The following is a 25,329-nucleotide window of genomic DNA, read 5'->3' as shown; positions in this document are numbered from 1 at the left end:
GAGGAGATTGAATTCCAGCTGGAAAGTAGGGAGCAATCAGCACTTCACCTTGAATTATTTTCTAAATTGTACAGATCAAGGATAAGATGCAATGAAGATGGAGGTCAGAGGAACTTGGGAGGTTAATGCACCAGAAGATCAGGGTGTTTGAGGGAACATTCATGTGTATGTTGAATTTCTCAGTGCCTGGCAGGCACATAATAGGTACTTTATAAATGTTTGTCAAATTGGATTGAAAAAGAGACTGAACGCTGAAACAAAAAGGAGTATAACCTTCAAGGAAACGACCAATTGATAAGGGCTCCCACTTCTAGGTTCCCATGGTGACTAAGCACAGAATTAGTCTAGAGCTTCACTGTCTCTGACCTCCAGAGTCAGGTTCAATCAATCAATCTTCAAGTGTTTATCAGCTACTTACTGTTGGTCAGGCGGGGGCCATCTGCAGTCGTCCTGATCTATATCTTGCCATTGGACCCAAATGGCTCCAGAGGGGAAAGTGAGGCTGGGGACTTTGCACAGCCCTCTTCCACTTCAATCCAATTCACTTGCAAGTCATGGCATCACCTCCCTGATGTCATGGTCCTCTTTAAGATTGAGGTACAGATGATAATTATGGGTCTGGTACTGAGGATACTAAGGTAAAAGCAGAAACGGTCCCTTCCCTCAAGGAGCTTGCATTCTAATGAGGATTTCTTAGTACTGAGCTCCACTCCCTCATAAATAAGCCTGTAATTAGGTGGGGGGAATGGGGGGAGAAGAAGGAGGTTGCCTGAACACATTCCACCCTCATAGATTCATCCCAAGATAGTAAATAACATGGTGTGCCCAGGAGGAACTCCACATATGGCTCAGGAACTCAACTCTGGATCTGAATCCCTGGAAGCAATCAATCTTCCTCCTTTCCCCCTTCCATGGACCTTGGGTAGAATGAAGCTCAGGGTCTGTGATGACTTAGAGGCACCTTTGAGGCAGATGCTCAGTTACTCCAAACATCTGGAACCTGAGGGATAACCCTGTGAACACCTTAGCACTTCGGAGTGTAGCTGATTGCTTTCTAACTAGGACAGCTTATTGAAAGCAAGTTTCTTTGGTAAGGAGGACGGACATAAAGATAGCCTTTTATGGTTTTACAATTTTGCCTAAGGTGGTCCTGGCCGTTATCTCTTTCTCCCATTGGTGAATCCCTTCTGGGGGAGTCTCTATTGTGTGGAAGGGCCCAGGCCAGCCAGCTTTCATTTCCTTCCAGCTCTGCTCCTAACTTATAGACTTCAAAACCATGCCTCAGTAGAAGCTTCAGACTTCCTTGCCCGGGACCAGGGGTGAAGAACCTGCAGCCTCGAGGTCTCATGTGGCCTTCTAGGTCCTCCAACTTCATAGAACAAGGTGCAGACCATTCAACAACCCCTGTAATCTTCTCAACCTGGAATATTCCTCCACCAGACTGGCTCCCTCTTCCTATTGGTAAGTTCCTCCTGGGCTCTCCATTTTGTGGCGGGTCCCAGGATGTCCAGCCTTCACCTGATGTTTGGACTTCAAAACCATGTCCCAGAGCTAGGTGCTTTCATCCCCTGTCCCATCCCTGTTTAGCTACCTTTTCTGTATTGTCTTATACCATGAGAATATAAGCTTCTTGTGGGCAGAAGCTGTTTTTCTTTTTGCTTGTATTTGTATCCCCAGCCCTTCCAACAGTGCCTGGCACATGGGTAAGCAATTAATAAATGTGTGTTTCCTTGAGTCAGTTTTAAAGATAGAACCTGGCTATGCAGCCAATCAAAGGAGGCTACACCCGCTCACCTGGTGGGGAATGAAGGGAGCCTCCATGATAGGTGATCTGGAAATTCTCAGTAAAAGCCTTTCTTCCTTCCAAACACCTAATCGTGGAAAGGAAGGATAGCTGTAATAGGGAGCCTCCAAGAAGAACCTGTATTCTACAAGTTACTGAGCCTGGGGGAAGAGCATGTTCCAGTCAACTTCCACCTCCCCACCCCCCTCTTTTAAACACCCATACGTAAATCCTCAGTATTCATTTCTGTACTCCAAAAGGCATTTGAAAATGCATCTAAACAGCTGAAATCTGGGGCAATAAAGACTTGTTTACCTTCAACAAAGCCTTAGCCCATTACACCCTCAGCATCTATGACTCCACCCTAAGGTCAAGTTCCAGGTGCCCTCCCCTCCAGGAGTCTCTGCTCACTCCCACCCCCAGCGCACCCCGTAACATTTTTCAGCCTCCTGGTAGAATTCCAAATTCTTCTTCTTCTATACTCTTGGAGAGCCCATTTCCCCTAAAATCAGGCTGAGCTGCCTTTGGTACTGACATCATATACAAATCCTGAAGCAAAGACTTCTTGTGTTTGGGTAACAGTATCTTCCTAAATTCAGGATATAAATACAGCAACACAATAACTTGGCTTTTATTTTCCTTTATTTATTTGTGAGATGACCTCTAGGTGAAAGGACACCAAGACAGGGTATAAATAGCCTTGGCTCAGAAATTAAAGGACTTTCCTCTGCTGGGGCAGGAAGTACAGAATGGGATGCATGGGGGTGGGGGTGGGGGAGGGAGTGAAATTAGAGGAGAGGAGGAGTGAGAGGAGGAGGAGGGAAATTTCATTGTTCTACTTGGTTGAGAGACTATGTAGTCTATTAGATAGGTTTGAAGGCAGGCAAATCTGAATAATAATCCCTCCTCTTACACTTATTTCCTTTACTACTTATGTTATTTTGGATAGAGTCACTTAGTCTCACTAGACCTGAGGGGGTTGGATGAGATGACTTCTGAGGTCCCTTCCAGATCCACCTGTATGATCCAAGTCATTTACCATCTGTGAACCTTTTAGTGTCATCATCTATAAAATGGGGCCAATGAGCCATGTTCCAACTACCTCAAGGGGTTGCCGTGAAACTCAAATGAAACAAGTATGCAAATTTCTTTGTATAGAGTACTATACACATGTTAGCTATTATTTTTGAGAATTGGAAGCCTTGAAAAAGTAAGGAGTTTCTTGACAGTCATTTTCAAATAAGACCCTAGTAAGATGGCACCACCACCATCTCCCAAAGAAAATCAAAAACAACATATAAAAAAGCCATTTCAGAACTTTAGGACTCTGACTAAGGCCAAGCACACCAACATGTTGAATTTTGGGGACTCAACTGACAAATCTGAGTACAAATTAGGGGTGGTGACCCAGAGGGGGCACTATACTTCAAAGCTTCAAACTTGAAACCTGTTTCTGATGAAATAATATTCTCCTCTCTTCTATCCTTACTAGGGATCCCATGGATTGGAAAAACAGGGGTCTCTGTCCCTGGGGAGCAGCAGGTTGGTAACGGGAAGCCTGTGTCCTTATTCTCAGATGGTTATCACGTGTTTCCCGATCCCACCAGTGGTAGGGCCTTCTCCAATCTTATTTTTTGCCTGTACTTATCTGTATGCATATTGTTTCACCAAATAAAAGGTCAGCTCCTTGAAGACAGGGCCTATTTTTTTTCTTTGTAAACTACAGTGCCTAGCACATAGCTTAACCAATGCTTATTGAATGAATTATTTTTCTCCCAGATCCAGATTTAGCAATTTAGTATGTTACAGGTTTGAATTTTGAAGCTTTGAGGCATAGTGCCCCCTCTGGGTCACCACTCCAATTTGTACTCAGATTTGTCAGTTGAGTCCCCAAAGGGTGGCTGATACTTTACTCATAGGGCACCCTATGAGTTGTTGTTGAGTTGTGTTTGACTCTTCGTGACCCCATTTGGGGTTTTCTTGGCAAAGATACTGGAGAGGTCTGCCATTTCCTTCTCCAGATCATTTTACAGATGAGGAAACTGAGGCAAACAGGGTTAAATGACTTGACCTGGGTCACACAGCTACTAAGTGTCTAAAGTCTAATTTGAACTCAAGTCTTCCTGACTCTAGGCCATGGCACTCTATCCACTCTACCACTGAGCTGAGTGGTTGCTCCTAAAACTATAACTTATAAGCTCCTACTGTTGTATTTCCCATTAACAGTTAGCCAGTAATTACAATTATCTCCTAGCAAAGGCATTTGCTAAGATGGTATGATAAGAACAATAACTACAAAACTTTCCTCAAATTAACCTGGGACATATGCCACACAAATATACAAAGTAATCATAGGAAGCATGGGTACAGAGTCCCATAGCAGTGAGGAAAATGTGTTGGGTATGACCAAGGCACATGGCCAAGGCAATTTACGCCTCTGAAACTACAGAGCATCCATGTTCTCTCCCTCTTCCTAGAGTTCCCTTTGCAGACTAGAACTAGCTCCTGATTACCAAAGAAGGCTTTCTCTTGAGTCTATAGATCACTTTTTTCCCATACTACCAGATGTTCCATTCTGGAAGCTCTTTCTTCCTTCAAATGACAGCCTTTCTGCATCTACATCTATATGAAGTATGTTTCTCTTCTCTCTTCACTGAACCCTGATTTCTCTCAAACTAACCCTCCAAATGCTAGATGGGGCATTTCCTTCTGAGTTAGTAGCTCTGCTGCTAGATGCCGTAACTGATGGGGTAGGAGGAGAGGGAAGAGGAAATAAAAATATCCCATCCTCTTTTCCAGCAGGTAAAGAGCTGAGTTCTTCCTAGACTACTTCAACTGACTCAAGATGAGAAACTTGGAGAACTTGCTCTAGGACACTGTTGCTTAAAACTCTCTAAGAGCATGGCCATTTTTTCCTAGTCAGATGGTTTTGCTTTTTAACTCAAAGAGGTACTCATGTTCTGTAAAAGTTTAAAAGGCGTTATCACCTTGTTAACACATTTAAACCTCATCACCCGTGATTATATCCCTTGACTGCATCAACTGAACTGGGAATGTTGGAAGGAAACCACACTTCCTCTCCCTTACACAAACACAAAGTCTTTCTCTACAGTTTTCCCTGAAATGAATAAGCAATCTGACTGTCACTGACCACTCCACAGCAAAACTTGGAGCTGCAGTCATTGATCTGCAGGAACAGTGAGATTAGGGGCTGTGCCGACCCACTCCTCCTCACTCTTTCCTGGGAACCTATCCTGGATACTGAGTTCAGCTCACTTGTCACCAAAGACAGCTAAATAGAGGCCATGCTAATTGTTGGAAGCAAAGATGCACCTGAATGAATGAACAAATGCCTTACGTGACCCATGTGAAAATGCTTGTATTTGAAATGCCCCTTGCCAGGGTTTCCTCCCTCCCCCTTCATAGAACACACTTCTAGAGAGATCTCATTCTTTTGGAACCTTGGTGGTCAGCCTGTTGCTTGGTGGGAGAGAACAAGAAGTGTTTCCCATGTTCTTTCTTTGTGGTTTCAGTGTGTAGGAGCCAGCTCAAACTGAGTTCAAATTCTGCCTCAGACAGCTAGATTGTTCAGTGGGTAGAGCATCAGGCCTGGAATCATGAAGAGTGGAGATCAAATCCAGCCTCAGACACTTACTGGCTGTGTGACACAGGGCAAGTCACTTCACCCTGTTTACCTCAGTTTCCTCATCTCTAAAATGAGCTGGAGAAGGAAATGGTGAATCATTCCAGTATTTTTGCCAAGAAACCCCCAAATGGGGTCATGAAGAGTGGAAAACGACTGAACGAGGACAAAACATTTATATTGCACTTCAAAATTTACAAAGTTTATCTCCTTTGATCCTCATGACAACCATGGGAAGTAGGTGCTATTATTATCCTTATTTTACAGATTAGGTACCTGAAGCAGACAGAAGCTGCTCCAGGTAAGTGCCTGACACAGGATTTAACCTCAAGTCTTCCTGACCCAAGTCCAAAGCTCCAGCCACCATACCAACTGTTTGGCTGTACCCTGTTTAGCAACCTGGGAACAGAAACAAGTGAAGAGAAGCTGGATGGGGGTGAATATCTCAGTATTTGCTACAGTATTATAGGATTTGCATCTGGAAGGGACCCTAGAGATCAGCTAATCCCATCCCTTCATTTGACAGACAAGGAAACAGGGGCAGCAGATAGAGCACCGACCCTGGAGTCAGAGAGGACCTCAGTTTAAATCTGGCCTCAGACTTGACACTTATTATCTGTGTGGTCAAGTCACTTAACCTCAACTGTCATGCAAAAAAACAAAACAAAACAAAAACAAACAAACAAAAACAAAAGCAAAATAACTCCCAAAAAACCCAAAGCAGATGAGGAAACAAAGGTAGTAAGTATAAGATGAAGGATTCCAAGCCATAGCTTCCTGCACTGAAAAGTCAGAGGCCTCCACCTTCATCTTCCCAGCTGAGTAAGCTGTTTGGAGAGTTACAGGGTTAAGATAACAATAACTATTAGCAGGTTCAGATAAAATGATTCAGAAACCTTAAAAGCAGAAATATCTGGCCTAAATATTAAAGAAATGATACAACTATAAACCATACCAACTTCTTTCTAGACTTTGAGAGTATGACAAAAAGAGTGAAAAGTGTTACTCTCTGCATATTTGGAAAAGTAGAAATTGCCGAATTTGAACCAGTGGACCTGTCTTTTCTGTTCTAAAGCCAAAGGTCTCACTTTAGACATGAAATTCATTCATTCATCCAGCAAAATATTTATTGAGTACCTACTAGGTGCAAGTCATGGGGAGTGGGGGTGGCGAGGAAGGTGTATGAATGGCAGCAGCCCCTGACCTCAAAGAGCCTCCACTCTACTCAGAGGCTCACATCACAGTTTCATGTATTGGTCAGAATTCAGAATAAAGAACTCATGTTAGCCTAAATCACCGAATGCTGTCTGCAAAGAAAAACACCTAGGCCAGATGTAGTAAGGTAGTTTAGGGGACACTTGGTGACATGGATTCTTTTATTTCTCTGACTTTTCATGAGTTAAAATGAGGAATAAGAACCACAAATATAGATTGAGGCCTCTGTAAGCATGACTCATAAACCAGAGGAGCAGGTAAGGTAAGGGGCTTGTCATGTTTAGAGTTTTATGGCCGGCAGGTAGGAAACTGATGCCAAGACACTCTTCTTTCCCATCTTCCCCCAAACTAGGAGGTTTTCTGGTTTTGTTTTGGGTTGAGCCCTGAGGCCCCTTCAAGCTGTACCTATGCTTTGTACACAACTTTCCTTCTTCTGGTATTTCTTTTTCTCAGACTTTTTAACTTGTCAGCAAAATAATTCCAGATCAGCTCTGTGTGGTTATCTCCCCATTTGATAAGTACAAGTGAGGGAAGGCAGAAGAAAAACTAAAAATAAGGGGAAAAGTTGCTGAAATTTAAATGTTTCTCCCTTCCATGATTTTATTGCCTCCAGAGTCCAAAGAGAATCAAGGGGCCCTCAGCCTTTATGTCCAATTATTAGAAATCTCTGGGGCAAAGCTGGTGGTTTCTACATGTGGGCAGGTCCTGTGCCAAAACCATGATTCCTAAAGCAGCAGAAAAGGCAACTTTTTGAAGTTTGGAGTATTTTTGGCAAGCTTCAAATCTATTCACCTGTTCAGGTTCTGAGTAGCAAACCAAACTCCAATTCTTTTTTTGGGGGGGGAGGGTCATGGGAGTTGTGGGTACGATGTGGATATATTGATTTTTCTAAGAGAAGAGGCTTATGCTCCCATCTTGGATGCTCCCAGCACTAACACTAGGATCATGTCTCTTTCAAGAGCACTTTCTCACTATGTTCTTCAGCTTCCTAGACCTTTGAAAAATAGTTAAGGAGGTCAGTAGCCTCCCCAAAGCAGCTGGATGTGGAAGGAGTTAATTTGCCAGGATTTAAAACAAGATCTAGAAAGTCTATGAAATGGTTCTGTCCAGTGTGGTACATTGGAAAGAGCTCTGGATTTTGGAGTCAGACAACCTGGGTTCAAATTCTACCTCTTCTGGCATTTACTATCTATGTGATCCTGTCAGTCAACTTCACTAAGCCTCAGTTTCCTTAACTGTAAAATAAGAAAGCCAGACTATACAATCTCTGAGATCCCATCCAGCTCTAAATGTATGGCCTGGCCAGCTTCTCTATCCCATCCATCCCATCCCATTCTGTTCCAGGCAGGATCCACGTATTCCTTTCCACAACCTTCAATAATATAACTTCAACATGTTGGTATGTTTTCATCCAGATTCAGCACTGACCCTATGGAGAACCAAGTATTCCCTTTCTTGATCCTTCCTGGGACAATACTCTCCTAGGATTCTTCTGATTGCCTGAAAATCACTTTCAGTGAGGTCAGTAAGGATGATAGGCATCATTTTTTTTTTGCCTAGCGTCATTTTCATTCAAAATAGTCTCCACAAGGTGTGTGTGGATTGATCCAAGCAATCTGGAAAATAATTTAGAATTATACCAAGCAAGTGACTAAGTCCCTATCCTTTGACCAATAGATGCCCCCAGAAGGCCAAAGGTAAAAAGAAAAGTACTGTACACACCAAAAATATTTTTAGCATCTCTTTTCATAAAAAGTATTTTGGCATTTGGGCTTTATAATCACACTGGAAACAAGGTAGGGTCATAGGTTTAGATCTGGAAGGAGTCTTAGAGATCATTAAGTCTGACTCTTTCATCTTACAGAAAAGGATCTGAGGCCCAAAGAAGGTAAGTCACTTGCCCAGGGTTACGTAAGTTAAAAGCATTTGTTGATGTTGAGTCACTTCCGACTCTTCATGACCCCGTTTGGAATTTTCATGGCAAAGGTATTTGAGTCATTTGCCATTTCCTTCTCCAACTTATTTTACAAATGAGGAAACTGAGGCAAACAGAATTGAGTGACTTGCCCAGGAGGACATAGCTAGTGAGTGTCTGAGACCAGATTTGAACTCATGAAAATGAGTCTTCCTGATTCCACGCCTAGTGTTCTATCCACTATGCCACCTAACTGCCCAGAGTAAATGCCTATCAATAGCTAAAAATGAGTGGTGCTTGAATCTAATGGAGTATTAGTATGCTGTTAAGAAATGTGGAATATAAAGAGCATAAAGATGCTTGGAAAGACTGATATTGTTGCAAAGTAAAGTAAGCAGAACCAGGGAAATAATTTGTAGAATGACCATACCAATGTAAATCGCAAAAAAGCCAAAATTTCAAAACTTGAATACTGTGTCTTTGTAATGCCCAAACTTAGCTCTGAAAATATAAGAAAATACATCTTACTCCATTCTTTGCAGAGGTAGGGGACTAGGGGATTGGAACAATCAGACTCTTGGTGTGTTGGGTAGCTTTGCTGATCTGCTTCCTTTCTTTTCCTTTTTTTTTTTTGATTGTTGTATGGGATAATTCTCTGAATATGGGAAATACTTGGAAAATAGGTGATAAAAATGGAATATAGTGATAACTTTTTAAACCACTGAAACATCAGCTCAAGGGGAGAAAAAAGATTCGTCCCCAACTTTAAATTAGGTAACACTTTTCTTATCTCACCTAAGAATTTTTGGCCAGAAGTTTCTTCCCAAAAAAACATTCCACAAAGAACTTTATTCCCCATTAGCCAAGATCTGATGCATCTGATGCAGATCCAAAAATACCTCTGAAAATTGAAGTAAGATGCGAAGACATTATTATTATCCTGTTTTGTCCAAGTAGAGGTGGCGATCTCCCAAAATATCCTTTCATCTATTCCATGAAGTGCACCATTTTCTACCCCACTGTATGATATGCCACCCAGAGGCGGAACCAGGGGCATCTAGGTAGCATTGTGGATAGAGTGCTGGGCCTGGAGTCAAGAAGAACTGAATTCAAATCCTTCATCAGACAACTACTAGTTGTGTGACCTGGGGAAGGTCACAACCTCTCTGAATCTGTTTCAACTGTTTATTTTATAGTTAATATAATATAATAATAATAGCACCTACCTCCCAGAATTGTTGTAAGAATAAAAAGAGATAATATTTATAAAGTACTTAGAACACTGCCTGGAACATAGGAGCATAATAAATTCTTGCTCCCCCTTTTCAGAACCTAATGAATTCTCTCTCCCTTCTAGGATAGCCTCTCTGATAGCAGTTCCAAACAGGGAAGTCCCAGCAGCAGGAAGCCCCTTCAAATAAACAGAAAACTCACATGATTTATCAGGTGCTGAGTGGCCTGGAAAGCATGTGGGCAGAAGGGATTATTGTTCAGTCCGGGGGAGTAGAGGTGGAAAAAAAGTTACTGCCTGCCTTTGTTTCTAAGGGAAACTCCCCACGTGTCATCCGGCTCTCTCCTGGGAGCTGGCTGAACTAGAGCCTGTAGGCCAAGACCGAGGCTTGTTGTATATGGCAGGACATTCCCGGTTGTGCATCCTTGCATACTAACAGCCATGCTGGGCAGCTCCCTCCTGGCCAAATTACACACATCCTGGGTCCCTTTCCAGCTGTTTCCTGAAACAGGACTCAGCTATTCTTGTAAGGTGGTTTTTTTTCCCCTTAAGCACAAATGGGAAGCTTATTGGTAACCTTGAGAAGAAAAAAAACAAAACAAAAAAACAAAGCACCAGGCCAGGTTCACTTGGAGCTCAGTCATACCAATGCACCCAGAGGAGCCTGAGATCTGACACTCGCATCACATACCTCCTCCTCCTCCCCACACCACCGCCTCTACTCCAGGGGCTTTCACAGGTCCTTGGGAGAACATTCTCCTTAGGTCAAAGTTTTACAAGTCAAATAAAAGCAAGGCAGCCAGTTGGCTGCTTACTGGGCTCCCATCCACTCTTATATCTCATTAACATCCTACCAGGTGGCTGACTACATCGTTTATTATTGCCTGCTTTCTCTCTGCCCTGATTTTCTGGAAGCTCTGCTTATGAATGTAACTTCCTGGAGAATGGGGCCAACTAGTTGCTGATAAACCTTAGTGGGCCACACCTTTCTGACTTTTCCCCCTCTGTCCTTGTCGTTCAGATTTCTGGGGTCTTTGTGGGGGTGGGGGGGCTCTGAACCATAGGTTTGAATGGATATGAACACACAAGGTCCAAAGTCTAGGCCCATGTTCCATGCTGCAGATACTTTTCAAGAATTCTTTTGTGAAGACTCCAGGATGGCACTGGTGATTTCATTGTTCAAATCAATTATTTTGGGTATGAACTCAGACTAGGGCCATATCAAGGAGCAGAGAGTGGAGTGTGGGAAGGACTTTCAGGAAGGATTTTTTTGGACAAGGAAATGAAAGAGAAAGGAGCAAGAGTTTTCAAGGGATACTGACAAAGGAGGAACCCTTACTGATGAGTAAAACCTATTAATGACAACACGATTATCCTGTTCCTAAGAAAGTATGACTTCTGCTAATTCTAGCTACTTCTATTTAAAGAAGCTTTGTAATGGGTGTGACAAGTCTTACTATTTATTGTGATCTGCTACAGATTGGTCACTTTTCTGTAGGTATTTAAGTTTACAAAGAACTTTTACAACATTACTGTGTCATTTGCACTACAGGGTAGCATAAAATTCCCATTTTACAGATGCAATGGGGACTGACCAGTGAGTGTCCGGTCTGTAGAGCATGTGCCATATTCTCTGCCATGAGGAAGCTTGTTGTCTAACTCTTTGTAAGGAGGAAGCTACTGAAGCAGGGCTAGAGTGGATTGACCTAGTGAGGAGTTGTAGAAGGAGGAGGAAATGAGCTAAACCAGTAGCCCATCTCCTCCATTGCTATTTACCTTCCCTCAGCTCAGGCTAGACCCCCAAGATCTCCTAAGATAGACTATGCCCTGGGTGGCTCAATCCTCTCAGTGTGAGAACCAGTGGCCTGAGCCTTTGCTGTTCTGATTGGTGAGGCAAACAGCAAACATTCCTAAGGCCCAGACTCGACACTATGCTTGACATCCTGACTCCCTCGGCCATATGTCTCCTTGCATTCACCCTGCCTGGCTACCCTTCCCCTCCTTTCAATCTCTTGCTCTGATCAAATCAATGCTACCACTGTCAGGCAGGTAGGTGGCAAAATGGATAGATAGCTGAACTTGGTGTCATAAAGTCCTGAGTTCAAATCCAGATTCAGCCACTTACAAGTTAGATGACCCTGGGCAAGTCACTTAAGCCTTGGTGGTCAAACTTTCCAGGAAACAGTAATGATGACACTGGGAGCTCAGACTCCTCTTCTACCCTCCGTCTCCAGGCTGTCACAACTGGATTGTTGTTGTTGTTCAGTCCTTTCAGTCATGTTCAACTCTTCTAGACCCCATTTGGGGTTTTGTTGGCAAGAATACTGAAATGGTTTGCCATTTTCTTCTCCAGCTCATTTTACAGATGGGGAAACCGAGGAAAACAAAATTAAATGACTTGTCCAGGGTCACACAGCTAGTAAAGTGTCTGAAGTCAAATTTTAATTCAGGAAGATTCTACCTACTGAACCACCTACCTGCTCCCACTAGGCTCATTACCTTAGGTAAACCTCACTAGATAATTACCTTACCCTTAGGCAGATTTGAAACTTACCTAAATACTAGGAGACCTTAGAAAATCTGGTCTCTCACTTCTCCAAAGAATCCTCTTCTTTTTGCCCCACCTAGTATAAATCATTTGATCTCTCAGTTATTGAGCATTTATTAAGCTTCTATATGCCAGGCCTACTATATGCCAGACACTAGACCACATACTAGGCCCTAGAGATACAAGTATAATGGATGAAACAATCCCTGCTCTCAAGGAGCTTACATTCCAATGGGGGAGACAAGTATATGCATGAGATATGTAGCAAAAATATCAAGTTAATAAATAAATACAAATATCTACAAACTAGTTAAATACACTGTAGCATGGGAGGGAGGGCACTAGCAGTTGGGGTGATCAGGAAGCATTTCATTCAAAAGAATGTGCTTGACCCACATCTTAAGGGAGGCAGAGGTCAGGACGGAATGCATTCCAGGCCTGGGAGGGTCCTGGGTGAGGAACAAAGAGAAAGGCCAGGTTGGTAGGGGCAGCTAGGTGGCACAGTGGGCCTGGAGTCAGGAAGACCTGAGTTCAAGTCTAGCCTTAAACACTTACTGGCTTTGTGACCCTGGGCAAGTCACTTAACCCTGTTTGCCTCAGTTTCCTCATCTGTAAAAAGAGCTAGAGAAGAAAATGGCAAACCACTTCAGTGCGGAAAGAGGAGTAAAGTGCATCCTGGAAAGGCCAGGTTATGAAGGGCTTTAAAAGGTAAACAGGAGTGTGTATTTAATCAGAGAAGCAATGGAAAGCCACTGGAGTTGGTTGAGTAGATGAGTCAGATGGGGTGGTCTGTGCTTCAGTAAAATCCCTTTGGTGGCCATGGATAGGATGGTCTTGAGGCAGGGCAACCAGTGAGGATGCCATTGTGATAATCCAAAAGAGATATCCAAGTGAGTAGAGAGGAGGTCCCACATCCTGCTGGACCAGTTGGCAGGTTCCAGCCCTCACTTTGACACTAACAAGCTGAGTGAACTTGAACTTTGATCAGCCTCCATTTCTTCTTCTCTAAAGTGGGAAAAAAAATTGGCCTAGAATTCAGGGGTGGAGAACCTGTGACTTCAAGGCCACATGTGGCCTTCTAAGGTCCTCAGGTGCGGCCTTTTGACTGAGTCCAAGTTTTACAGAACAAATCCTTTTATTAAGGGGATTTGTTTTGTGAAGTTTGGATTCAAAGGGCCGCACTTGAGGACCTAGGGGGCCACATGTGGCCTTGAGGCTGACCTAGATCCATCTCTAAAAGTGAGAGAAATGGTGCTAGATTTGGAATAAGACAACCGAGGTATTAATCCTGGACCTGATCTTTACTCTATGACTTTGTTATGGGCTTCAGTTTCCCCACCTGTAAAATGAAAGAACTTAAGTACATAATCTCTAAGGTTGAATCAGTTTGGTGATGCAGCAAGGGCACTCGATTTCTTGTCAGGAGACCTGAGTTCAAATCCTGGTTCTGCTGCTTACTGACTCTATGACCTTGGACCAGTTACTTCACAGACAGTGTGACATGGTGGAAAGAGAATTAGATTTTAGAGTTATTAAATCTGGGCTGAAATACCAGCTTTTACTTACTACTTCACCCACTCCTTTGCCTCTTCCTTTGCAAAATTAGCAATTGGGACTGGATAACATCTAAGGTCTCTCCCAGTTCTAATATTCTTTATTCTAATTCTAATAGTTTCTGACTTTACTCCTTTGGGGAAACCCATTGGAAACTTCTGTTTAAACGTCCTGCATCTCTTAATGCCTCAGCTTGAGTTAGTCAATCAGATTGACCATGCAGACTGTCTGACCTTGACCGAGCAGGGCACAGACGGTCAGTCTTAACGGGAGGAGGGGAAGTAGGAAAGTCTGTAGACCAAGGTATTGTGCAAGAAATACGAGCTCCAAATGAGGGTGGGATTAAGAATGGGGGAGGAAGGTGAAGGACGGGACAACACTGGACAAGTAGGGGTAGCAGGAAGATACTGAGTCAGGTAGGGCTGGAGAAGGGTGGATGGCACAGTGAAAACCCAGGGAAGGTGAGGAGAGTCAGCTTCACCTACGTTACAGTTTTTCCCAGGGCCAGACCTCTCTGAGCCAGCTGAATTTCGTTTGAAAGAGGGGAGAGAACTATGCCCTGCTCCTCCAACAGTTCCAAGGTCAAAGCCCGGGGCACTTTTCTTCAGGTGGATGCTTATTTCCAAGGACGACTCATCACTGAATTCATTGTGTGCACGGAGCTGCGCACACCCCCTGGCTGTCTTCATAATGTCAACTATGTATTTATTCTAATCAGTGACTTATGAAGGCTCCTGGCAAATTCGCTTGGGTGGTGTTCCTCCTGGGAATATGGCAGGTCCCAGAGGCCGTCCCCTCCACCCTCCCTGCTGCTACTTTTTGGCTGGAAACAATGAATCCAGGGTAGGTGACCCGGCAAAGGTCCAAAGTCTAAAGTTAAGAGGGACCTTAGAGGCCAGCTAGCCCAAGCCCCTCATTTTGCAGAGGAAAAACTGAGGCCCAGAGGGTTTAAGTAATTTGCCCTGGATCACACAGGTAGTAACTGGCAGGACTGGGATTTGAACTCGGGTTCAGCGCCTTGCTCTGCTTTCCAAGCCAGGGTCAGTGGCATTGTCCCAGGGTGCTTGCCGTTGTTCAGTTCTTTCAGTTATGTACAACTCTTTGTGACCCCATTCGGGGTTTTCTTGGCAAAGACACTGGAGTGATTTGCTATTTCCTTCTCCAGCTCACTTTATAGTTGAGGAAACTGAGGCAAGAAGGGTTAGGTGACTTGCCCAGGGTCACACAGCTAGTAAGTGTCTGAGGCTGGATTTGAACTGACTCTAAGCCTGGATCTCTATCTACTGTGCCACCTAGCTGTCCCAGTATGCAGAATAGGCCAATACAGGAAGGAAGAATAACATACACAAAGTGAGATGTACTGTTTACCTGGATCTCTCCCCTTGGGTAGTCCGTTACTCTCCTAGAAGCCTGATACAGAATAGAGTAGCTGAAATAGCCTAGGACTGAGAATCAAGAGACCAGGATTTATTTTCAACTTTGCCTTTTACTGGAACCTTTCTGTGTCTTGGTTTCCTCTTCTTTAAGATAAGTAACAATAATAATAGCTAACGTTTTTGTAACACTTAGTATATGACAGTGCTAAGTCCTTTACAATTATCTTATTTGATCCTCACAACAACCCTGCTAGGTAGGTGATATTATTATCCCCCTTTTACAGTTGAGGAAACTAAGGTGAGGTAACTTGTCCAGGGTCATACAACTAGTGAGTGTCTGTCTGAGGCCAGATCTAACGACTGTACCTACTCTTCCCACCCACCCCCTCCCCAGGGTCAGGTAGGTGGCACAGTGGAGTCAGGAAGACCTGAGTTCAACTGCAGCCTCAGACACTTATTAGTTGTATGACCCTGGGCAAGTCACTTAATCCTGCTTACCTCAGTTTCCTCATCTGTAAAATGGGCTGGAGAAGGAAATGGCAAACCACTCTAGTATCTTTTGCCAAGAAAACCCCAAATGGAGTCACAGGAGTCTTACTGCACTGAAATGCCTCCATATCACATGACCCCCAACAAGGTTGTAGTGATAATTAAGTGAGCCTCTTTAACCACTGTGAAAGTAGTTGGCAAAGCTGGCAAATGACATTTGTCTAGTGATTTAAGGTCTGTGAGACACTTTGCTTACAACATCTCTTTTATTCCTTGCAACCAGCCAGTGTTGCAAGTGCTACAGATCTCCATTGTATAGAAGAAGAAACTGGGTCCCTAAGAGGCTTAAGTGACTTATCCAAGGTCATACTGTCATTAGGTGTCAAAGGCAGAATTCTGAGATCTCTCTCAACTGCACTTCAGTGCTCTATCCACTCCACCATGCTGCTTCTCTTAAAAAGGAGAGGGGAGGAAAAAAAGAAACCAAACAGATATTAGGTATTATCATCTCTGCTTGGATCCTATCCCCTATAGCTACAGAGAAGGACAAGAAATAACCAAGGCCAGGACTAGTTTTCTTTTTTGTTTAGTGCTTGTCATAAATGAAGCTTTCTTAGAGAGAAAAATACAAAACATGACAAAGATTAGGGTATACTCAGAGTAGATGAAATAAGAGAGAGTAGGCAGAATTAGTCTGCTTTTATTGTGGTTTCTGTTTTCTCTGCCAAGGACTCTGCTTTGCTTCTGTTTTCTCTGCTTTGGACCAGGAAGGACAAGAGAAGAACGGCTAAGAAGAAATTAAAAGCCAAGATATGTAGGGAGGTAGTAAGAGATGACCTCAGTGCCCTCAGTGAATTCAAGTCACCAGGCCTCAGTGCCTGACATGCTAGGATATCAAAAAGAGCCCAGACATGCCATGGCTGAGTCCTTGGTCAATATTCTTTTTTTAAATGTTATTGCTATCTTTTGTTTTATATCACCTACATTTCTTCTTATTTCTCTCCCCACCACCCCAGGTGTCTCTAATAACAAAGAATGAAAAAGAGGAAAAAACAGTACAGCTGAATTAAACAACACATTGATCAAATCCAATTTCCTAGACCAATAGTCTCCCATCTTTTCAAAAAAGAAAGGGAAAATCAATTCTCATATCTCTTCTTTGTAATCAAGCTTGGTCATTATAATTTCACATTTCCCAGCAGGCTGCATTCCTTTGGACTTTTCCATCATGTCCCTCAGGAAATTAATTATCTTTTTTAATTTAATTTTTTGAGGTTTCTCTTTTTTCAATTCAATATTTTATTTTGCCCCAATTACATGTAAAAACAATTTTAATATTCTTTTTATAAAATTCTGAGTTTCAAATTCTCTACCTACCTCCCTTGCCTCCCTGTCTCAATGTGAAGGCAAGCAATTTGACATAGGTTATATATGCCTAGTTATGCAAAACACATTTCCATGTAAACCATGCTGTGAAAGAAAACAGACCAAAAAAAACAAGAAAAAATAAAAAAAAAAGAAAAAGTACGCTTCAATCTGCATTCAGACTCCACCAATTCTTTCTCTAGAGATGACCAGCACCTTCAGTCCTTCAGAAGTGTCTTGGATCATTGAATTGCTGGAAATTGCTATTATTCATAGTATGTCCATCATACAACATTGCTGTTAGTGTGTACAATGTTTTCCTGGTTCTGCTCACTTCACTCAGCATCAATTCATGTAAGTCTTTCCAGGTGTTTCTGAAGTCTGCCTGCTCATCATTTCTTACAGCACAATAGTATTCCATTACATTCATATACCACAACTTGTTCAGCCATTCCCCAATTGATGGGCATTCCATCAATTTCCAATTCTTTGCCACCACTGAAAGAGCTGGGAAACTCATTATCTTGAGAGATTGGATCAACCTGGGGATTCAGACCTCATCAGTCTCCTTTGCCGCCAGCTATTATAAAAAGTAAAATATTTTTGTGTATACAGTACTTTAAAAAAATCATCGTAATGTCAGTAATCTTAGAAAGATCATGAAGGATGGGAGATGTTCTTGCAGAACTAGAGAATGACAAATTCCCAATTTTCAAAACCGAGAAAAAAATGGAATCTTGCAAACTATAGTCCAATGAGTTTGACTTTGATTTCTGACAAGATTCTGGAACGTATTATTAAAAGGATAATCTGTGAGTATCTAAGAGAAGCAAATCTGACCGACCACTACTTCTCCTTTGCCAGATCTCCAGGCCGCATTGGCTAACTGTGGGTGTTGCTCAATCCTCTCTCCTGGGCTGTCTTCTCTTCTCTTCTCCCCTCTATACTGTATCTCATTTGATGATCTCATAAGCCCCATGGATTAAATTATCCTCTCTATTTACATGATTCCCAGATCTACATATCCAGCTTCATCCTCTCTTCAGCACCAGTCTCACAACACCTTTTGAAAATCTCAAACTGGATGTCTCATAGACATGTCAAACTCAACATTTCCAAAAAAGAACTCAGAATCTCTCTCCTCCCATCCCCAATCTCAGTCCTTTGGTGGACTTCCCTATTACTGTCAGGAGCACAGCCATCTTCCCAATCCCTAGGCTTGCAAACTGGGTGTTAGACTGGATTCCTTACTTGCCCTTACTTGCCCCATATATCCAATCTGTTGCCTTCTTATCACAACAAGTGTCTGATACCTCCCCTCCTTTTCTCTGACACTGTAACCCATGTTGTGAAGGCTCTCCATCACCTCTGCTTGAACCATCGTAATAGAGTCTTGTCATTGACCTCAGGTACCTTCCACCTCCAATCCATCCTCCACTTAAATTCCAAAGTCATCTCTTTAAAGCACAGGTCTGACCATATCACCCTTCTGCCCAATAAGCTCCAGTGGCTTCCTGTTAACTCATCCTCTTTTTGGCATTTAAGGCCCTTTGTAACTTGTCTCCTTCCTATGTTTTGAGTTCTTTTAAACATTTCTCCTCTCCACATAGTCTATAATGCAGCAACACTGGCATTTTTAATTTTCCTAACACATACTAACTACTCTAGCTCCTGATTCTATGCCTTTTCACTGGTGTTCTCTCATACCTGGAATGTTCTTCCTCTTAACCTCCAGCTTCTGGCTTCCTTCAAGACTCCGTTAAAATCTCAGGTCATTCTAGTCTACCCCTGTAATTACACCCCTTCTACTAGTGCCTTCATCTGAAATTACCTTACATTTATATTGTGTATATCTTGTATGGACATAATAGTTTGCATGTTTCCCCATTAGAATGTTGGCTCTTGAGGCTAGGGTCATCACCAGCTCTTAGCATAGTGCTGACAACAAGGCAGCAAAGTAGATATAGCTCCCAACCTGGAGTCAGGAAGATGCAAGTTCAAATCCAGACTCAGACACTTTCCTAGCTGTGTGACTCTGGGAAAGTCACTTAATATCTCTTTGCCTCAGTTTCTTCATCTGTAAAACAAGGACAACAATGGCACCTACCTCCCAAGGTTGTTGTGACGATACAATGAGATAATAATTGTAAAGTGCTTAGCATAGTAGTGGGCATATAGTAAGTGCCATATACATGTTAGCTTAACTAACTAGCCAATGTGGCTTCATCAACAATTGTTCATCCCAGAGTAAATTTATTTCCTTTGGTAAGAAGGCTACTAGATCAGCATTCCAGAAAGATGCTTTAAATATTATTTATTTAGATTTCGGATTTGACAAAATCTCTCATTTTATTTTTGTGGAAAAGTTGGGGAAATGTGGGCCAGATGATAGTTCCATTAGGTGAATTCAGAGCTAGTTGAACAGTTAGACCTAAAAATAGTCATTAAAGCTGAAAGTTCAGTTTGAAATAAGGTTTCTAGGGGAATACTTAAGGATCTGTGGTGGCCCCAGGCTGTTCAATATTTTTAATTAATGATCTGGATCAAAGCTGCTGTGGCATGCATTGTGTGCTAGGCCCGATTCAGCATGGTCAAGTGTTTCAGGTTCAGAATTGGAAAGAAATGAGACATTTGTAAGCCATCTAACAGTTCACAACAACAACAAAAAAGTTTACTTAGTCATATCATGAAAAGGAATATGGAATAATGATGCAGCATTGCTCCAGGTGAATATTGTTTCCCTTTCTCTGGGTGGATCCTGCTGGTGCTCTGATCAGGCCTGAGGGAAAGCAATGCCCCCCTCCTCACAGGCTGGCTTTTGTACCTTGGCCAACATGAAGCTAAGTCTGTGGCCTGTGCCTTAGTCTGCTGAGTTAATTAAGCCTTAGGGATGGTTTCAATACCTTTTAAGGAAAAAGAAGGCTAACCTATATGGCAGATATAGCTCCTACCATTTCAAACTCCTTGCTAGTACAATGTGCCAGAGCAGTGCTGGCAAATTCAAATAGAAACAGGGGCCATTAAACCACATATAAGTTTCCCTGGGGGCCACATATTGACTTAGAAAACCACATATCAATATTACCTACACTTTACTGTATTTTTATTTATTTTGTTAAATATTTCCCAATTAAATTTTAATCTGGTTCAAGCTGAACTGGGCCTCATATGCATTTGCCACTTCTATGTTTGAGACTCTTCCATTTCTTCAATGGAGGTAGTTAGGTAGCACAGTGGATAGAGCGATGGGCCTAGAGTCAGGAAGACCTGAATTCAAATCCAGCTTCAGACACTTACTAGCCATGGACCATGGGCAAGTCACTTAACCTCAGTTGCCTCAGTTTCCTCATCTGTAAAATGAGCTGGAGAAGGAAATGGCAAACCACTCCAGTATCTTTGTCAAGAAAACCCTAAAGGGGTCATGAAGAGTTGGACATGACTGAAAAAAAAACTGACTAAAACCTCTTCAATGACTTTAGGGACATTACTGGACAGCTCTGATCTTGGAGTTGTGGATTGCTGTCCTCCTTCTCATTAACAGTCTTTATTTTTCTCTCACTGCCTGATCATGGTCCACTTTCTGGGCCTGCAAACTTATGTTCTCTGGTATGACTGTCCCGGTAGAAATTGCTGTAGTGATTTATCCCATATCCTAATGGCAAACATGAAAAGAGTGAGATTAATCACCTTTATCTGGATTGTACAGGGAACAAGAGGTAAAGTCAGGGTTAAAATATGGGGCTCCTGGCCCTTGGAATAATAGAATGTTGGACCTGGAAGGGGCCTTAAAAATCATCTCCAGAGGTTTTTAAGATTTTTTTTAATTTCATGGACCCCTTTGAAGTTCTGGTTAAACCTATGGACCCCTTCTCAGAATCATGTGTTTAATTCATAAAATAAAATACATCAAACTACAAAGGAAATCAATTATGTTGAAATACATTTTATCAAAATATATTTTTTAGAAGTTTCACAGACCCCAGGTTAAGAACCGTTGATTATTCTAACCCAATCCTCTCATTTTACAAAGGAGGAACCTGAAGTCTAGAAAGGGGAAGTAGCACATTGTCCACAGTCTCCCAGCTAGGCACCGACAGAATCTCTGACTTCAGTCTCACTCGCTCAGTCACTGATACAGTCTTTAGCCCTGTGTCCTACCAGCTCTCCTCATCCAAATTTAACTCAGAGAGGAAGAAAAAAGGTCATGGGAAGAAGCTTTGCTTCCTGTAGGTTTCAAATCCCAAATGGAGGTTGGAAACTAGTAGGGGATCCTCCTTGGAAACTTTTGGGACGTAATTATAGTTTTAAATTATTTCAGTGCCAAAAGAAATGTGACCTTGCTTCCCTGCCTCCTATCTCTTTGCCCTTTCCTTCCCTCCTACCCCCACCCCCAGCTTTCTTTCCTACAGTCAGGTTTCCCTCGTATTCTTTCAGTTTCCTAAAGTTTCAATTGCATTTCCTGTTGGGGACCAGCAAATAGCATCATCCTGGAAAGGCTGTCTTTCTGTCTCTTCCTATAACTCTGTTTCCTCTTCTGGTGTGTTTTCCTTTTAATTCTTTTTTATTTCCCCACCCAAATTCCTACCCTCCCACTTATCACTTCTCTGGTCAGCTTGTGTCATAAGATGAAATACTATCCCCCAAAACCAAGGATTAGAAAACTTTCCTTGGGCTCTTTCCTCTGTTATAGAGAAATGAATAGTTGCTCAGGAACAAGAGTTGAGGACACCCTTTCACAGTGCTGGGGTTGCTTCAATAGTCACTGTGACCATATCTTTAACCCTATTCCTTGTTTTCTCCTCTTGCCCATTCTCTCAGTTCTTGCCTCATTTTCTGCTTATTTCTACCTTCCACATGCCTGGAATGCACCTCCTCCTCCCTCCAACATTGAATCCTCCTCTAAGATGCAGCTTAAGCACCATCTTTTTCTTCTTTTTATGGGAAGACAGTTTATTGAGAAGACAAACACATATACAAGTTAATCTAAAGATATGTCTACAAATCAAACTTCACATGATCTAAAAGGACCATGGATAATGTCAAAAATGGACACCTGTACAGTCAATTCAATAAAAAGTTAAATATACACAGTTTAGGATCATACTATAGATACATATATCCAAGGGTCACATACATATCCAGTTAAGATTTTTTGAAAACATTTGCTATAAAAGTGATAAAAATCAGTATGGAAGCTGAATGAGATGTTAATGTTAAAAATGATCTCTATCAAGCACCATCTTCTGCATGAAAACTTTCCCAGGCCTCCCCAATGTGAGAGCTCTACCTCCCAAACTACTTTGTATTTGACTACTTTACATTTGTTTATATTTCTTTCACTTTATATTTATGCTGTATATACTCATATGTGCACTTACCTTCCTCATTAGAATGTGTTTATTTTTTATACCTGTATCCCTATGCTTACCTCATTACTAGCCTATGGCATACATCTAATAACCAATCAATCACTTAATAAACATTTATTAAGCACCTGCTATGTTCCAGGAACACTGTGTTAAGTGCTAGGGACACAAAAAGAGGCATAAGACAGTCCCTGCCCTTAAAGAGCTTACAATTTAATGGAGGAGACAACATGAAACAAAAATACACAAAGCAAGGTATATACAAGATAAATACGAAATAATTAAAAAAAAAAGAATTAAGAAGGGTTAGGGAAGGATGCCTGTAGAAACTGGGATTTTAAATGAGACTTAAAGGAAATCAGGGAGGCCAGTGGTCAAAGCAGAGGAGGAAGAACATTCTAGACATGGGGTCACCAGGGAAAATCCTGGAGCTAAGATATGGTGTCTTCTTGGTAAAACAGCCAGGAGGCCAGTGTCACTCAATTGAGTACTTGTTAGGGAATAAGGTATAAAAAGACTGGAAAGGCAGGAAGAGGCTAGGTTATGAAGGGCTTTGAATGCCAAGCAACATTTTGTGTTTACTCCTGAAGGCAATAGGAAGCCACTGGAGTTTATTGAGTTGACTGACATGCTTGGACCTGGGCTTTAGGAAAATCACTGTAGTGGCTGAATGGAGACTGGATTGGAGTGGGGAGAGCCTTGAGGCAGGCAGACCCTGTTTCAGCAGGCTATTGTACTGATCGAGGGATGAGTTGATGAAGCTGCAGCTTCTTAGAGCCACAGGTGAGAGTTGGGTGACAGGTGAACACCAAAGGTGGATGAGCAGCCCTGAGAAGGGCATGGTAAGCCCTCATACTCTAAGGGCTAGTCTTCCATGATCAACCCATACACCCCTAAATCCATAGTAATGTGAAGGAGATGGGGTCAACTATCCATGTGGGGGAAAAAAGAACACGATGCAGAACACACGTTGGCTCTACTGGGATCACAGCAGGAGAAGGTTTTGCATTCAGCTCACCTAGATTCTCGTTTTGTCTCTGATGCTACTGGTATAGTCTGGGACAAGTCACTTTAATTCTCTGGGCCTCAGTTTCCTCAAAATGAGTGAGTTAGACTGGACAATCTCTAAGGCCCTTTCCAGTTTCAGATCTATAACCCTAAGGACCTCATGGTCCTTCAAACATATAAATGTGAGCTTGTCATCTTAGCAGCAGCAGCATCACCCACCTTTAACATGGGCCTGTTCTCATCACCAGAACAAGTGTGGTGGCAGGAATGTGGAATGGCTTTCAAAATGAATGAACCATGTTACTACAAAATGACTCTGGGCAAAAAGCCTTCTCTTACAAAGAAAATAAAAATACCTTGGTGGGTTACTTCTGCAGGAACTTCCAAAGCACCAATCTAACAAGAACTGACAATGAATGAGTGCTCTTACTTTCATTTCACATTTCTTTCACGTGCTCTCAGTGTCTGTTTTTGGATACCAACAAAGGGAGCGACGCCTGGATCTATATTCGAAGTTTGGATTCATGACTTAGATTCGCAAAGACCAGAATTCAGATCTTGCCCTTAAACTCTTAATAGCTGTGTGACCCTGGACAAGTTGCTAAGTCTCTCTGTGCCTTGGTTTCCACATCTGTAATAGGAAGGGGTTAGAATTTGATAGTCCCTAAGGTCCCTTTATGATCTAAATCTATGATTTATGTGGGGAAGCCCACTGATCAATTCAGTTAAAAAAAATCTTCCCTTCCCCAACCATCCAGTGAAATGGGAGTGGTGAGTTTCTTCTGTCTAAAAGTAGAACAAATTGAGAATGAAATTAGTCTCCCAAACAATACTAAAGTTGACTCTGGATGATGTCACTGACTTTGGAACCAGGCTGCTTCCTTGAATGTACCCTGACTCTCTTGGGGGACTGGCCTGCTCCTTCCACCAAGTTTCCATTGGCTTTTCCCACTGATAGCGTCTTTAAAAGAATGAACAATATTGTTATCAGCACCGTAGATTAAGGTGGCAATTGTTTCTGCTTTTAGATTGGAGGAAAATCTCTCCCATTCCACTGGAAAAACAGAGCATTTTAAAATGAGTTAATGGGCTTCATTCAGGGGAATTCCAAATTGTTGCTACGAGAGAACACATGCTAAAGAGTTTATGAAGTGTAAAAGACTCAAGGCACTCAATGGCCATTTTTGGAATGATGGTACAATAGGTATGTATACTGAGAAGCAGCCTGGCTCTAGCCTATCAGGGAGGCCTGGGTTCAAGTTCCTACCTCTGGCACATAATAATTATGTGACCATGGGCAGGTCCCTCAACTACTCAGTGCCCCAGACAACTTTTGAAGATAATACGTTGTGGATCTCCAGCAGCAGTGAAGGGAATCTCAATTTTTAAACTAGAACTGATGAAACCACAGGTTTAGGTTACACATACCAAGTTCATATCATTAACAAGGGACAGGGCTGAGATTTGAACCCATGTCCTTTGATTCCACATCTAATGATCTTTTCTACTGTAACACACACACACGTACACATATACATACATACACATACTCACATATATATGGAAAGAGAGGTAGAAACACACATACATATATGTCAGGTTTCTTGGTGAATGGTAATACATGTGTGTGGGAAACTCTCAAGTTATCATCTTAGAGAATTAATTGAGGTACTGAGGGGTTCAGTGACTTACCCAGAGTCACACAGCTAGGATGTGTAAAAGGCGGAACTTGAACCCTCTTCATGGAGGTAAGTTCTCTATCCAATATGAAGATAGATAGGCAGGTAGGTAGATAGATAGATAGATAGATAGATAGATAGATAGATAGATAGATAG

Source organism: Vombatus ursinus, unplaced genomic scaffold, assembly GCF_900497805.2.
Source record: "Vombatus ursinus unplaced genomic scaffold, bare-nosed wombat genome assembly UNPS02014772.1, whole genome shotgun sequence".
Classification (NCBI taxonomy): Eukaryota; Metazoa; Chordata; class Mammalia; order Diprotodontia; family Vombatidae; genus Vombatus; species Vombatus ursinus.
Note: the sequence above shows the minus strand (reverse complement) of the source record.